Raw genomic sequence first — 15,991 nt, forward strand, 5'->3', positions numbered from 1 at the left:
AATTGTTGGGACGTAGGGACATGGAGCACGCGCACATGACCAAGAGCTACCTGTTCCCGAACAAAATGGATATCAATCGCAATGTGCTTGGTGCATCGATGATGAACTGGGTTGGTGGAGAGGTAGACCGCAGAAACATTGTCACAGTAGACAATTGTGGCCTTGTCAACCGGAGACAAGAGCTCATGCAGAAGCTGATGAAGCCAGGAACACTCGGTGACGACGTTGGCAACGGCGCGGTACTCCGCTTCTGCACTGGAGCGGGAAACAACGGGCTGCCGCTTGGACGACCATGAGATGAGTGATGGTCCAAGATAGACGCAATAACCAGAGGTCGAGCGGCGCATGCAGTAGTCGTCGACGGAGGAGTTGTTTTGGTGACACCCGAAAAACTCCTGCTGTAGAAAGACGATCCGTTGGAGCTTGTTGTCGGTGAAGAGGCCAACGATCTTGTTCCACACCGTGCATGCATCGTCCTTGTCGCAAACGATGGTGTGGAAGATGTCCTTGGACACTGTGAGGAAGAGCCACCAGATGATGGTGGCATCGATCGCCAGCCAGTCGGCGTCGTGGTTCAGGACGAAGAGGTTGGCGGTGCCGTCGATGTGATCCTGCAGGTTGTACTCACGAAAGAGAAGATTGAAATATGTCTTCCAGGCATAAAAGTTCGCCTCTTTATGGGAGAGGATGACCGGAACGCGACGTTCGATGGGAACATCGCGGATGTAGGCAGGGTCGGGCAGGGTGGCAGCGGAGGAGCCGGCGGAGGAGTCGAAGGGATTCGGCGGACAGACGGCCGGAGGAGTGGAGGCGGCAGAGCGGTGGGAGAGATCAGAACCGGACATAGCTGCTGGTTCGGTTTCGGCTGGGTAGGGTTAGGGTTTCGGCGGCAAGCGGCGGGTGGAAGCAGCGGGGCAAGGGCGATCGCGAGTGCGTGCGAGCGCGTTCGGGGTGAGACAAAAGCAGCGGGCAGGCGAGCGGATTGGCGAGGCGTACGAGGCGAGCGGAAGCAGTGGGATCGGGAGGCGAGGCTAGCTACGACGGCGGCGAATAATCTACGACGCGGGCGTAGCGAAGGGTCTAGCGGCGGCGGCTCGGAAGCAACGGCGACGCAGCTAGGGCAGGAATCGGGGTAGGCTGATACAATGTAGAAGATTAAGCAACTCACGATATGTTGATCGGGTGCAATACACACGTATATATAAGTACAAAGGGTAATCACGTCCTCAACTATACATGAAAGAAGGAGGGCCTGTTGTACAAAAAATACACATATGTATCTACATCTCAACAAGGAGAGGCCATGATTGTGCAGTGGAGGCATGGCAGAGTGGAGATCTGTGGCGGTCATGCAGGTGGCTGCCGTGGCTGTGTTTGGCCGAGCTTTTACAGCCAACTTCTGGCTTTTCACAGCTACTCCCTCCGTTTCAAAATAGATGACTCAACTTTGTACTAACTTTATATTAAAGCTAGTACAAAGTTGAGTCATCTATTTTGGAACGGAGGGAGTATAAGCTAACCAAACGGGAAAAATGAGAAGCAGAAGTTGTAAAAGTTGTAGCTTCTTCGTGGTGCAATTCTCGCAGCGGGTGAACCCCAACTTCAGACATGCGTTTTTAGCTGTCCCCTGAAAGTTGCATGCTATTTACCCATCACTGCCACTCCCAAGTGAATACCGGTTCGATCTCTGTCTCACGGACGAAGAAAACGCACGGAGAGCCGCCTGACGCACGAAGGAGCCACCGCACCTCGTGCTAGGGTTGGTCACCGCCGCCCGCTCCAGCAAGCCGCCGCCGCCCGCATCGCTGTACTGGACGGCCGCCGGCGCTGGCGCACCGTCCCTCCTTCCTCCCCCCCTTTCTTCTCCCTCCTCCTCCTACAAAAGATTTATCGAATTGTATTGCATAGTACTTGTTGTACTGTGGTTATTTTAATTTTTAAGAGCACGTTGAATATTGATGATTTCTTTATGTGTACTTGCTGCATACCGGTACTGTCCACTATATGTGAATGTTCAGATTTGTTAAAGCGCCTTCTCTTGTTAACTATAATGGTCTTTGTTTTAGTTTATTTTCGGCCAAAAACTGATGCCAAAGGTGCAGAAGAGAGAGGACGATTGCTGCTTGTGCTGAACGTATAGCAGAAAGCATCAGCTGTCGTTGCTTCAGAAAAGCATGCACTTTACTAGCTTATCCTGTACTAATGGGAAGTATTATCGAGGCATGCAAAGCCCGGTCGGTGCGGGCGGCGGCGGGGCTTGCTCCTCTTCACGATCGAGACACGTAGCGTGGGACGGTGGTTGGGTGATGGCATGGTGCTGATCCAGGGCGCGAAGGCGACCTTGGGGCATCATTCTTGGAGATGTGCATTGGCTCGGGGACCAATGGACGGTTTCAGCGGTGGAGTCTCGGCGGCGTGGTGCACCAGGGTCTCGACGGCAGATGCGTGTTGATGGACGTGCGTAGAGAGGGGCATTACAAACAATTCACAACCAAATATACTGTTTCACCGTTGTTTTAACCAAACAGCCTCCAACTTCTTCACATTAGCTTTTTCACAGCAACTTTTCCACAACAGCTTTTTCACAGCAGCTTTTCCAGAATCTGCAGCTCAACCAAACACAGATTGTCCACCGCCTGTCGTCTGCGGTCATGTCTATCGCAACTATTCACGGCACATGTGAGTGAAGGCGATCACGTACAAAGCCTCTTTTTTTCGACGTCAAGATATAGAAAGCAATATCGAATGTGTACACGTTAATGTCATTGCTCCATTGATTGTTCTGAACATCCAGGGACTTGATGTCACCCTCCTTAAACAAATTCGTCTAGTACTATATATCCATGTCCATACAACTGGAGTACCCTGACTACAGATTCTGAATAATTGCAAAGGAATCAAATAGTACATCCACATTAATTTGGTGTCGATTTGGATCTCTTTCCAGTCCATATAAGAGAAGCGAGGCTGCAAGCAAGCAGCTCATCCGAGATGAATAGATCGGATGTACCATATGATGCACTTCCATAACTTCCGCATGGTAGGCTTCAGAGGCACCGGGAGCTCCTGCATTACATTATGACAGTACTGTTATGGCGAAGCCACTTCATGACTGACCCCTATACTCTAAAGTCATGGTGATGTACCGATTACAGACATGCAAGACAATATGCCAATGGCTATCAAGCTCTTCCTGGCATTAAGCACCAAAACGACATGCACGGCAATGTGAATTAGAAGCTCTTGCCTCAACAGTTGGATAGGCGATGAAATATGGAGCCAAAAGGTTCTGAGATGAAGTGGCTCCTAGAGACATATGCTTATATGATGTTTCTGACGATGATGGACCGACTGAGGTAGACTAAGAAATGTTATTTCAGGGACACATATGTACAGATGGTTCCCGAGAGACATGTTCAGAATTTTCACTGTATCAGTTGATGAATTATCGAGATAGAGCTCCTGGTCACCCCCCAAGAGGAACAACCATTAACCCTGTTCCTCCCGACGTGTCTAGACTGTTGTTTTTTATACAAATTTTGATATTCACTTTGACGGCACACCGATAATTAAGGAGCATATGATGGTTGGCCATACAAGTCCAATTTTGTTAATTACGAGATTCAGGCATCATAAGTTTGTAACACTCGTGTGTTCCTAATTTCATGTAACCTGCCACTTTCGCTTTTGGCATCAGACAACAACTCCATTTCGCATATTATAGTTGCTCCTATATCATTTTCTTATGACGTCAGAAGTGATTTATTTTTTATTAAAAACAGAAGTTTATATGTATAAGAATTAAGGAGGGATTCCATAGAATTGAGGTGAAACCTAAAACCCTCACAAAGGAGAATCGCTACTCGTTTAGCAGATCACACTTTTTCCTAAGTAATGGAGCAAAAGCAATCGGACGCTCTGCGAAGTTGTGACTATATATTATGATGACACGGAAGCTAAATTTTTTTCTTTCCTATTTTATAAACAAACATACTAGACCCATTTTAAATAGCAGGTGAACGAACATGCATTGGTAGGTGCACACTAAAGTATGCGGCATGCCGGTGACGGAGCCACTTCATGTCATCGGTGATTTGTTAGCATGGTATAAAGAAGTTCCGCACCACACATAACTTGTTTTTGTCCATCCATATTTTACGTGTGTAAGTCAATTGCTAGTGTGTGTGATAAACTTAAACGAGATATTTGTGCTTCAAAACAGTAGATTAATATATCTCCACTATGCTGGAGAAGTTTATCACATTTTTATATGATTTAGAAACACACACACATATGTTAAGCGAAGTGGTTTATTTAGTGCTCTCTCCATTCTGTAATATAGTGTTAATTGATTATCGTGAAAGTCAAACTTCACAAATCTTGACCAAATTTATAGAGAAAGTTATCCATATCAGACAAGTTGGCACCACCCAACTTCCACAACCATGAACTTGACAGCTGTGTGTGCATGCCGTGCGTGCAAAGGGTCTGTGAGGCCAGTTGGTGCTCTCGGCTCATTGTGAGGTGTTGGTGCAACGTCAGAGTACATCATCAACCTTGTAGGCATAGCGACAGAGATCTTCAGGAAGATGGTTTTGGATTGATCCATCTATTTATTTTTGTTAGCCTCTACTTTATAATTTAATATAGATGGTTGTGTGCATTCTTGAATGGCGGGGGTTTACAACCTCCTTTTCAAAATACAAAAAATATCAGACAAGGTGGTGTCAGACCACTTCCACAGCCACGAACTGACAGAGTTGAAGAAGACTCAGCCTCCAACATTCTCTAGTTCCGTGGAACCCACGGACGTTTTGAGATCACTCAATATTATCCGTGCAAGACGATATATAATGTTATGGCCGTAATATTTCAACTTATGAACTGTGTGTAGTAGTATTGTGTAGGCTAATGCAATGGGTTGACCGTAGATTCAAATACTTTGTGTCCGGATCATCACCCAAGCCTTGATTGGTATGCATCCCCCTTACTCGACCTCCCAATCTCTATGCGTAGAAATATAGCTTCTCTTCTACTCAAGCCATAGTTGGTGATGCCTTATCCATGATTGTCTTCTCGAATTGAAGACGGTCCATTGTCCTCCCGAAAAACCTTATCTCTCTCTCTCTCTCTCTCTCTCTCTCTCTCTCTCTCTCTCTCTAAAAAAGACTTATAGTGATGCAATGGTGATTAGGGCGTTTTGAAGGCCGAGCTCCATGGAGGCCGATTTTTTTTAAAAAAAAATCAAAATTCAAATGTTTCAATTTTAACAAATTCTGAGAAAATATACATGTATACAAGGATGTAATGCACGCGCGCACATGTGTGTGTAATTCACATGAAATACCTTGAAAAATGAGCTGCACAAAAAATAATCATGGACTTTGAGAATGAACGGTGCATGTGCTTGAAAGCGATAGATTTTCTATATTTCTTTTGTGTAGTCTCATTATAAAGTATTTTACCATGACAGATTACACACTTATGTTATGTCTCTGGGTATATGTGTATTTTCTTTAAAAAATGAAATGTAAAAATATGATTTTTTTTTTAATTGCGCCTTGGCGAAGCTGGTCCTCAATTTGGCATTTTCGTGGAATAGTGGCGACTTTTCAACGTGGAAAAATGGTAGAATGCCAACAGTCCAAGTCCACACCACGCCTCCAAAGCATTATTAGCCGTCCAAGTCACCAATTTTCCGCAGCATAGGTTGTTTTCATCACGAGCTGCACAAGATTACAAAAAGAACTGCCAGCTGCTCTCGTTTTGATTGATTTTATTCGATGACTAACTTTTGAGAACTGTTGCAGACGAAAGCATGCCGACGTACGCCGAAGACCTCGCAGAAGATTCGCCAGAGACGTGACTATAAATATTGGGATTCACTTTGTGTCTCGCTCCATCTACCCCGCAGCCAACCAAGTTCACTTCCCCTCAACATGCCGTCCAGAACCATGTTGGTCGTGTGTGTTATCACGGCCATGCTTCTCCTCGTCTCACGTGATGTTGCAGGTGCCAGACGAGTGCATGCTCAAAACGAAGGTGCGTACATGTGTGATTTAGATGGTCCTTCTGAAAAATCTATGTCCCAGCTCGTTTTCATCGAGCCTTCCCCCCGTTTGGAGTATAGCCAAGTGGTAAGGCATCGGTTTTTGGTACCGGCATGCAAAGGTTCAAATCCTTTTACTCCAGAGCATACTTATTCTAGAAAATAGAAAAAGATAAAGAAAGTCTCATCCCTACCCTAATAAATAAATGAAAGTAGATTTACATTATTTTTGTATTTCTAGGGGGAATGTTGAGGCAAACTCGATGCATCGTCGAATACTTTCTCTATTCAATATTATAAGATGTTTTAACTTTCTTAAAATTGAACGTATGTTGTCACATTTTAGTAATGTTCACTCATTTCAGTCCGTATGTAGTTTATGTTAAAATATTCAAAACATCTCATTAATGCGAACTTAGGGAATATTATTCATGTTCGATCCACGCTGTGCCAGTCTGGCTCAGCCAATTTAAATGGTTTCTATGTTCTCCCTATTTTCAATTATAAGTATGAAAATCTTAATTAATGTGAGAACAATTTCTAACCTCGTAAAGAGACAAGATCCATAGAATTTATTACTCAGATCCGTATTAATTGACACTGATTTAGTATAAAGTTGTACTCGTTTTAGTGCTAACCAGCTATGCTTCCATGTGAAAAATATGTAGATGGCGATGCCAGAAAGGCGGTGAAGAAGGCCAATCAGGCGAAAACGATCGGTGGCTATGTGACTGTCAAAGAAGGATCACCATATACCGTCGACCCTAATCATCCTACAGCCCCATGTTATGGCCCTCCTTGTAAAAAATAGTTATGCATTTGACGCCATTGTGAACTGGTTATGTTGCTTCTATGTACTACTAGTAATTATGCACATCCTACACACCAAACCTATCAACCATTATATATGATGAAAAACATAGCCGATCATATATGTTACCTCTCTGGTACTATCTGTATGGAAGGTCATTGTATACATAGCGCACTAGCTGAAGATTATCATACAACCTTTGCTATCAGTGAAATAATGCTCTTGGAGTATAAGTTTGTCTAAAAATGGGACACATATCTCACCATGTTACTTATGTGAGCAAGAGGTGGACACTGTCGATCACATTCTGCTTCGATGCACCTTTGCGAGACAGGTTAGGGTGGCAGTTTTGCCCATGGGTATGGGTACCCGCAGGTACCCTGCCCGAAAATAGTGGGTATGGGTGAGACTTTCTACCACTTCATACCCATGCGTATGGGTATCCATACCCACAAAATGCATGGTAGGGTATGGATATGAAATTACACCCATGGGTAATTCAATGGATACTCAGAAAATAAATAAATAAATAAAACTCTATAATATGTAGATAAATAATTATCTTAAGTTCTTAACTAGCCGATGGACCACTAATTAAGACCTTTAATTGTGAGTCAGTTGTCATTGTGAATTTTTGATGTAAGTGCAAACCTGATTGTTATGGATGGGTACCTAAATTAAGACCCTTTTCTCATCTTACTTTTGTCATGTCAACACTATATATTGTACCCACCGGATATCCATTGGGTATAGGATACCCGATGGGTATGGGCATGAGTACCAATTTGTACCCATGGATATAGAAGTGGGTGGGTATAGAAAAAAAATTAGGTATGGGTTTGGGTAGAAAAGGGTCGTACCCGCCCATACCCTACACATTGTCATCCCTAAGACATGTATTGTTCCGATGCTTCTTGCGGCTGAGGATTGACCAAACATTGATCCCGTCCAATGAGGCCAACATGGAGGGATGGTGGTGCATAACTTTCTGCATACTATAAAGCTAAGGTACGTTTTTGACGTACTCTCGGAAAAAAAATGAATCGAGTATGAAATGTCCGGGTGCACAAGTAAAATTTGAGGTGTGCCTGGTCACAGCCCGCGGACGGGCGCGTCCGCGGGCGTTTAAGGGGCCGGATTTGCCGTATGTGGATGTAGATGCTCTTATATGAACTGGAAAGATATCGAAATCGACATCAAATTAATGTGGATGTACTGTTTGATTCCTTGCAATTATTCAGAATCTGTTGTCAGGCTATGCTCCAGTTGTTTCGAAACTCGCCATAGCTAGTGTGCGCGTGGATATATACTATGGGCCTGTTTGGTTTCAAATAAGTTACCAACTTATAAGTCGAAAAGTGAAAAAAGTAACTTATTTTGCCAAACAGACCCAACTTATAAGTCACCCCAACTTATAAGTCATAAGTTGCTGATGAAGTCATGTACCTAGGGTAGGATCATGAACCTATCTAGGATACCCTACCCAAGGACATCCTTAGAATAAGCTACCTTCCAGTCGACCAAGAGGGACTTCACTCGACGAACTCAAGGAGACTCGACGATGAAGATAGCCACTCGACCATGAAGCTAACCACTCGACGGCCAGAAGACCTAAAGTCACTCAGCACGTAACGGTCTGTCATTAAGTAGCTTCAATAGTCTTCATGGCGCTTTATAAGGGCGTTACCAGTAACCCCCTGTCTTAATGTACTTTAAACCCTGCATAACTGAGGGCCGGAGGGGTCTGGCGAACTCTATGTAAGCCACCCCCCTCCTCAGTGTAAAGGGTTCGCACCCCTGTAACTCATACACACAGAAACCAGTCGACCGCCTCCGGGCTCCGAGACGTAGGGCTGTTACTTCCTCCGAGAAGGGCCTGAACTCGTAAATCCCTTGCGTATACAACTACTCCATAGCCAGGATCTTGCCTCTCCATACCTACCCCCCATTCTACTATCAGACTTAGAACCACGACAGTTGGCGCCCACCGTGGGGCAGGTGTCTTAGCGACTTTTTGGAGAAGTTGCAATTTGTCCGATTGCCTTCATCATGGTTTCTGGCGGAGCTCTGGTCGAGGGCCGCGAGATCCGTCTTGGTGTACTCGCTTTCATCGCCGACGACTCCGCTTGGCTCCAGGAGGCGCCACTCGACATCGACGCACTCCCCGTCCGCGGGGCGACGCACTTTCGGGCGTGTGTCCGTGGCGTCCTTCTGCGGCAGCCGTCGACCCCATACCGGTCGACTCCTGTGCCGTCCTCCCTCCCTGTCTCCCGCCAGCGCAAGCGCTCCGGTCGGTCGAGGCTTCAGCGATGGGTGAGACACGCAGTGGCTCGCCAATCGGCCACCACCCAAGTCGCGGCAATTGAGCCCGACGAGTCTCTCAACGGCCTGTTCGATCTGTCGACTGGCTCCGTAGAGACTGCATCCGAGTGCGACAGCAGTGATCCAGCGGCGGAGGTCCTGATGGTCAACGGGCCTCATAGCCCTCTCGGTTTCCCCCGCATCGACGGGATGGACGATGGAGGCGACCCCGCTCGGGCGCACGAAGAATATCAGCCCGAGCCACTCACTTCTCAGCAAAGAGAAGATCTTCGCCGCCGGAACATGGATGCCCTGCATACTCCCATCGCAGGAGAAACTCCTGAGGCTCGTGCCTTGGAAGAGGCGCGTTTGGCCAACTTGGCTGAACGCACTTGACTGGAGAACCTCCAACGAGCACTCGACGAGCGTGCGCGTCAACGAGTACCTGACTCCAGCCGACGTCAGCTCTTTCCGCAACCGACTCAGGTATATCGAATCCCATTCAGAATTTGGCAGCTGCAGCCCGTATAGCGGAGTCAATTCAGCCCTCTCAGTCGGAGGCTGGAAGAGGCTTGATGCAGATCAGGGATTTGCTCCGGGCGGCAGGAGATCAGAATTCAGTTGTGTCACAGTCGCGCAACAGGATTCATAGTCGATCCGTCGCTGTGAATACTGTTCAGTCGGCTCACAGCCCAAGGTCACCTCCGAGGCGCGTGGGACGACCACTATGATGACCGATTTGATCGAGATGATAGGCGTCGAGTACCCAATCCTCCCCCGAGAAGTGGGTCTAACGCCCATCGGCAGCAAGATGACAGGCACCAGCTCAGTGTTGGGCGGAGAGCTCCGGTCGACCCCAGAGAATCAGGCTTTGACGCGAGATCCATCATCGTGCAAGGTTTGGTCGATCGGAACAGAGCTCATAGAGGTGGCCATGACAGGGATGTGCCTACTAGCAGCCGAGTCCATGTTTCAGGTCCAGAATGCTTTAGCAGAGCCATCAGAGCCGCAGTGATACCCCCCAACTTCAGGTTGGCGACTGGGGTAAGTAAGTTCACCGGAGAGTCCAAGCCTGAAACTTGGCTTGAAGACTACCGAGTGGTGGTACAGATTAGTGGTGGTAATGATGAGGTGGCCATGAAGCATTTTCCACTCATGCTAGAGGGTTCGGCCAGGGCGTGGTTGAATCAGTTAGCTCCTAGCAGCATTTACACCTGGGAAGGTCTTTCCCGAGTGTTCGTCAGGACGTTCGAGGGAACTTGCAAGTGACCGACCGGATTGACGGAGCTGCAAGTCTGCGTACAAAATTCGAGTGAGACATTGAGAGATTACATCCAGAGTTGGATCACTTTGCATCATACCGTGGAGAATGTGTCGGACCATCAAGCGGTCTGCGCCTTCAAGGATGGTGTCAAGAACAGAGAGTTGAGCCTGAAGTTTGGTCGAACCGGAGATATGACCCTGAGTCGAATGATGGAGATTGCCACCAAATACGCTAACGGTGAAGAAGAGGACAGGCTCCGGAGTGGCAAGTATAAGCCGAGTCAATCGGAAAAAGGAAACTCCAGTCGGAAGCAGAAGCGGAAGGCCGAGCCAGCTGCTCCTGGAGAGGCTCTGGCCGTGACTCAGGGCAAATTCAAAGGGAAGCCCAAAGGATCTTGGAACCCCAAGAAGGTAAAGGATAAAGAAGGAAATGACGTGATGGATCTACCGTGTCACATCCACACGAAGAAAGACGAAGAGGGTAACTTCATCTACCCGAAACATACCACTCGCCAGTGTTGGCTCTTAATCCAGCAGTTTCAAGGAAAACAGCCCAAGGACAAAGAGAAGGAGCCGGACAAGGCCGAGGACAAGGAGGACAGTGATGGAGGGTACCCTCATGTCAATTCCACCCTGATGATTTTTGCTGATGTAGAGAGCAAAAATCGACTGAAAGTGATCAACTGAGAGGTAAATATGGTCGCCCCGGCGACACCAAGCTATCTGAAATGGTCGCAAACTCCCATTACGTTCGACCAGTCCGATCACCCTACTCACATTGCCACCCCTGGGAGGCAAGCGCTGGTGGTTGACCCAGTCGTCGAAGGCACTCGACTGACGAAGGTATTGATGGATGGCGGCAGTGGGTTGAATATACTGTATGCAGAGACGCTCAAGGGAATGGGCATTCCGATGTCCAGGCTCAGCTCCAGCAACATGAGTTTTCACAGAGTCATTCCTGGAAAGAAGCCTGACTCACTCGGTCAAATAGCTCTGGATGTAGTGTTCGGTGACTCGAAGCATTTCCGCAAAGAGAAGCTGACATTTGAAGTCGTGGATTTCCAGAGCGCTTACCACGCTATTTTGGGAAGACCAGCCTATGCCCGCTTCATGGCTCGACCATGTTATGTGTACCGCAAATTAAAGATGCCTGGCCCCAAAGGAGTGATCACTATCACTGGCAGCCGGAAGAAGGCAGAAGAGTGTTTCCAGAAAGGCTCGAAGATTGCGGATGCCTAGATAATAGTGGTAGAGCTGGAAGGATACAAGAAAAATGCAGGTCCGAGTGATTTGCTGCGGGCCGAGAAGCCCGCCACAGAGTCAGCGTTCTAGTCGTCAGGGGAGACGAAGCCAGTTCATATCCACCCAACTGACCCCAACGCAGCTCCGACCCATATTTCCACAACAATCGACTCTAAATAGGAAGAAGCGCTCATCCAGTTCCTCCGTGAGAACTGGGACATCTTTGCATGGAAGCCAGCTGACATGCCGGGTGTTCCCAGGGGGCTGCCTGAGCATCGCCTTAGAGTCGACTCAAAAGCAAAACCTGTTAAAGAACATCTTCGATGGTCCGCCATTCAGAAGAAAAAAGCCATTGGTGAGGAGGTGGCTCGACTCCTTGCAGCAGAGTTTATCCGAGAAATGTACCACTCCGAGTGGCTCGCCAATGTCGTCATAGTTCCCAAGAAGGACAACTCACTTAGCATGTGCATTGATTTCAAACATATCAATCGGGCCTTCCCAAAAGATCATTTTCCTCTCCCTCGCATCGACCAAATTGTCGACTCGACTGCGGGATGCGAGAGATTGTCTTTTTTAGACGCCTATTCCGGGTATCATCAGATCCGTCTGTATGGACCTGACGAAATCAAAACAGCTTTCATCACCTCATTCGGGTGCTTCTGCTATATCACCATGCCATTCGGTCTTGAGAATGCCGGAGCCACGTTCATGAGAATGATTCAAAAGTGTTTACTCACTCAAATCAGTCGGAATGTGGAAGCGTACATGGATGATATCGTGGTCAAGTCACGAAAGGGTTCCGACCTGTTGACTGACCTAGCTGAAACATTTGCCAATCTCAGGAGATACAATATCAAGCTTAATCCATCAAAGTGCACATTCGGAGTGCCTGGCGGAAAGTTACTCGGTTTTCTCGTTTCAGAACGAGGAATCGATGCTAACCCAGAAAAAGTTGGCACCATACTCCGAATGAAACGCCCTGTGCGTTTGCACGATGTCCAGAAGCTTACTGGATGCTTGGGCGTGTTAAGTCGATTCATCTCTCGCCTCGGTGAAAAGGCGTTGCCTCTTTACCTACTGATGAAGAAGGCAGACAAGTTCGAGTGGACTCCAGAAGCTGATGCAGCATTTGCCGAGCTAAAAGCTCTGCTCTCCACCCAGTCGGTGCTTGCTGCTCTAATCAGCAAAGAGCCTCTGTTGCTTTACATTGCAGCCACAGGACAGGTCATCAGTACAGTACTTACGGTCGAGCGGGAAGAGGAAGGTAAAACCTTCAAAGTTCAGTGCCCAGTGTATTATCTCTCTGAAGTTTTGACTCCATGGAAGCAAAGATATCCTCATTATCAGAAGCTCGTATATGGGATCTACATGACCATGAAGAAGGTTGCTCATTATTTCTCTGATCATGACATTACAGTCGTCAGCAACGCACCATTGTCAGAGATTCTGCATAACAGAGATGCAACTGGTCAAGTGGCTAAATGGGCAATTGAACTCCTTCCCCTTGATATCAAATTTGAGGCAAAGAAAGCCATTAAGTCCCAGGCTATAGCAGATTTCCTTGCCGAGTGGATTGAACAATAGCAGCCGACTCAAGTTCACTCGGAGCATTGGACCATGTTCTTTGATGGCTCTAAGATGTTAAATGGTTCTGGTGCTGGGGTAGTTTTGGTTTCTCCCCGAGGAGATAAGCTCAGATATGTGCTCCAGATCCACTTTGATTCCTCCAACAATGAAGCAGAATATGAAGCACTTTTGTATGGGTTGCGCATGGCGATTTCACTCGGCGTCCGTCGCCTTATGGTTTATGGCGACTCAGATTTGGTGGTCAATCAGGTGATGAAGGAGTGGGACGTTAGAAGCCCAGCCATGACTGGATACTGCAATGCAGTGAGGAAGCTCGAAAAGAAATTCGAAGGGTTAGAGCTCCACCATATACCCCGACTGAAAAATCAAGCGGCTGATGATTTGGCGAAGATAGGATCCAAGAGAGAAGCCATCCCCAGTGATGTGTTCTTGGAGCATATCCATACTCCATCAGTCATAGAAGATCCTTTTACCGACGAAGCCCCGCAACCTAAGAGTGTTACATATCTGACTGAGGTTGAAGTTCCAGCAGTGGTCGACCTGATCATGGAAGCTTTGGTGATCACTCCCGATTGGACAGTACCGTATATCGCGTATATCTTGAGGAAAGAGCTCCCGGAGGACGAAGAAGAGGCTCGACAGATCGTCCGCCAATCTAAAGCCTTTACTGTGATAAGGGGGCAGCTGTACAAAGAAAGCGCGACTGGAGTTGGTCAGAAATGCATAACGCCGGAGGAAGGTCGAATAATCCTTGATGACATCCACTCGGGGACCTGTGGCCATCATGCGTCTTCCCGGACCATTGTGGCCAAAGCATACCGAGCCGGATTTTATTGGCCAAGAGCGAATGAGATGGCAAAGGAGATAGTCGACAAGTGTGAGGGATGTCAATTTTACTCCAATATGTCACACAAGCCCGCCTCAGCTTTAAAGACCATACCACTTGTTTGGCCCTTTGCAGTATGGGGGTTGGATATGGTTGGCCCTTTGAGAACAGGCAGAAGCGGTTTCACCCATTTGCTGGTAGCAGTCGACAAGTTCACCAAGTGGATTGAGGCCAAACCCATCAAGAACCTCGATGCCGGTACTGCTGTCAGCTTTATCAGAGAATTAATATTCAGATATGGAGTCCCGCACAGCATCATCACTGACAACGGGTCAAACTTCGATTCCAAAGAATTCAGAGCTTTCTGCACGTCTCAAGGCACACGAGTCGACTATGCTTCAGTTGCCCATCCACAGTCGAATGGACAGGCAGAACGAGCCAACGGCTTGATTCTCAAAGGGTTGAAACCCTGTTTGATGCGTGATCTCAAGCATGCGGCTGGTGCATGGGTCGACAAACTTCCCTCGGTGCTTTGGGGGTTAAGGACCACGCCCAACCGGTCGACTGGAAGAACTCCGTTCTTCTTGGTCTACGGAGCTGAAGCAGTCTTGCCGAGTGACCTTCTCCACAATGCTCCTCGGGTCGAGCTCTACACCGAAGCTGAAGCAGAACAAGCACGGCAGGATGCAGTCGACCTTTTAGAGGAAGAAAGGGAGATGGCCCTGATCCGACCGACCATTTATCAACAAGACTTGCGTCGCTTCCACGCCAAAAACGTGAAGAGTCGAGCCTTCCAGGAAGGAGATTTGGTTCTCCGAGTGGATCAGAAGAAACCACACAAGCTTGCTCCTTCTTGGGAAGGTCCCTTCATCGTCACCAAGGTTCTCCACAATGGAGCATACCGTCTCTACAATGTCGAGCATCAGATCGACGAGCCCCGAGCTTGGAACGCGGAGCTTCTCCGCCCCTTTTACACTTAAGTATTCACTCGGATGAGTTGTAATAAAAGTAATTCTGTAGTTTATTTATCAAAGACAAGAGCTTTATGATTTTCCCAGTAATTTTTCTTACTTTCCTCCACATAAAGCAATCCCCCACTGGGTGGCTTGGTTGCGAATCTGATTCGCCTAAGTCTATAAAAAAATCCTAACCGAGTGGTGAGCCAGCCTCCCACTCGAAGGCTTAGCTGCGAAATCTGTTTCGCCTAAGTTAAACAAAATCCTACCGAGTGGTAAGCCAGCCTTCCACCCGGAGGCTTAGCTGCAGTCCAACTACTCGCCTAAGTTTTTGAAAATCCTACCGAGTGGTAAGTCAGCCTTCCACTCGGAGGCTTAGCTGCAGTCCAAGTACTAGCCTAAGTTTTTGAAAATCCTACCGAGTGGTAAGTCAGCCTTCCACTCGAAGGCTTAGCGGCAGTCCAAGTACTCGCCTAAGTTTTTTGAAAATCCTACCGAGTGGAAAGCCAGCCTTCCACTCGGAGGCTTAGCTGCAGTCCAAGTACTCGCCTAAGTTAAACAAAATCCTACCGAGTGGTAAGCCATCCTTCCATTCGGAGGCTTAGCTGCAGCATTACGCTCGCCTAAGTTCAAATACAACGTGCGCTCTACAAGGAGGACGATGTGCATGTCGACTGCTACCCTCTCCTTCCAAGCTACGCCACAGATACAACGTGCGCTCTGCAAGGAGGACGAGGTGCAGGTCGACTGCTAGCCTCTCCTTCCGAGCTACGCCACAAATACAACGTGCGCTCTGCAAGGAGGACGAGGTGCAGGTCGACTGCTACCTCCTTCTCCAGAGGTACGCCTTGAAAATCCTACCTAGTGAAGAGCAGACCTCCCACTCGGGGGCTTAGTTGCAGCCCAGTGCTCGCCTAAGTTTTTGAAAATCCTACCGAGTGAAGAGCAGACCTCCC

At 47.7% G+C, this 15,991-nt stretch overlaps 1 long non-coding RNA gene across 1 annotated transcript; it reads left to right on the forward strand.

The window, feature by feature from the left end:
• Nucleotides 1-5,899: 5,899 nt before the first annotated feature.
• On the forward strand, nucleotides 5,900-7,090 carry LOC123115670 (uncharacterized). Its single transcript, XR_006456695.1, has 2 exons — nucleotides 5,900-6,042; nucleotides 6,718-7,090. It is a non-coding gene; the product is annotated as an uncharacterized lncRNA (long non-coding RNA).
• The last annotated feature ends 8,901 nt before the right edge of the window (nucleotides 7,091-15,991 follow it).

This window comes from Triticum aestivum, chromosome 5B (genome assembly GCF_018294505.1).
Source record: "Triticum aestivum cultivar Chinese Spring chromosome 5B, IWGSC CS RefSeq v2.1, whole genome shotgun sequence".
In the NCBI taxonomy this organism is placed as follows: Eukaryota; Viridiplantae; Streptophyta; class Magnoliopsida; order Poales; family Poaceae; genus Triticum; species Triticum aestivum.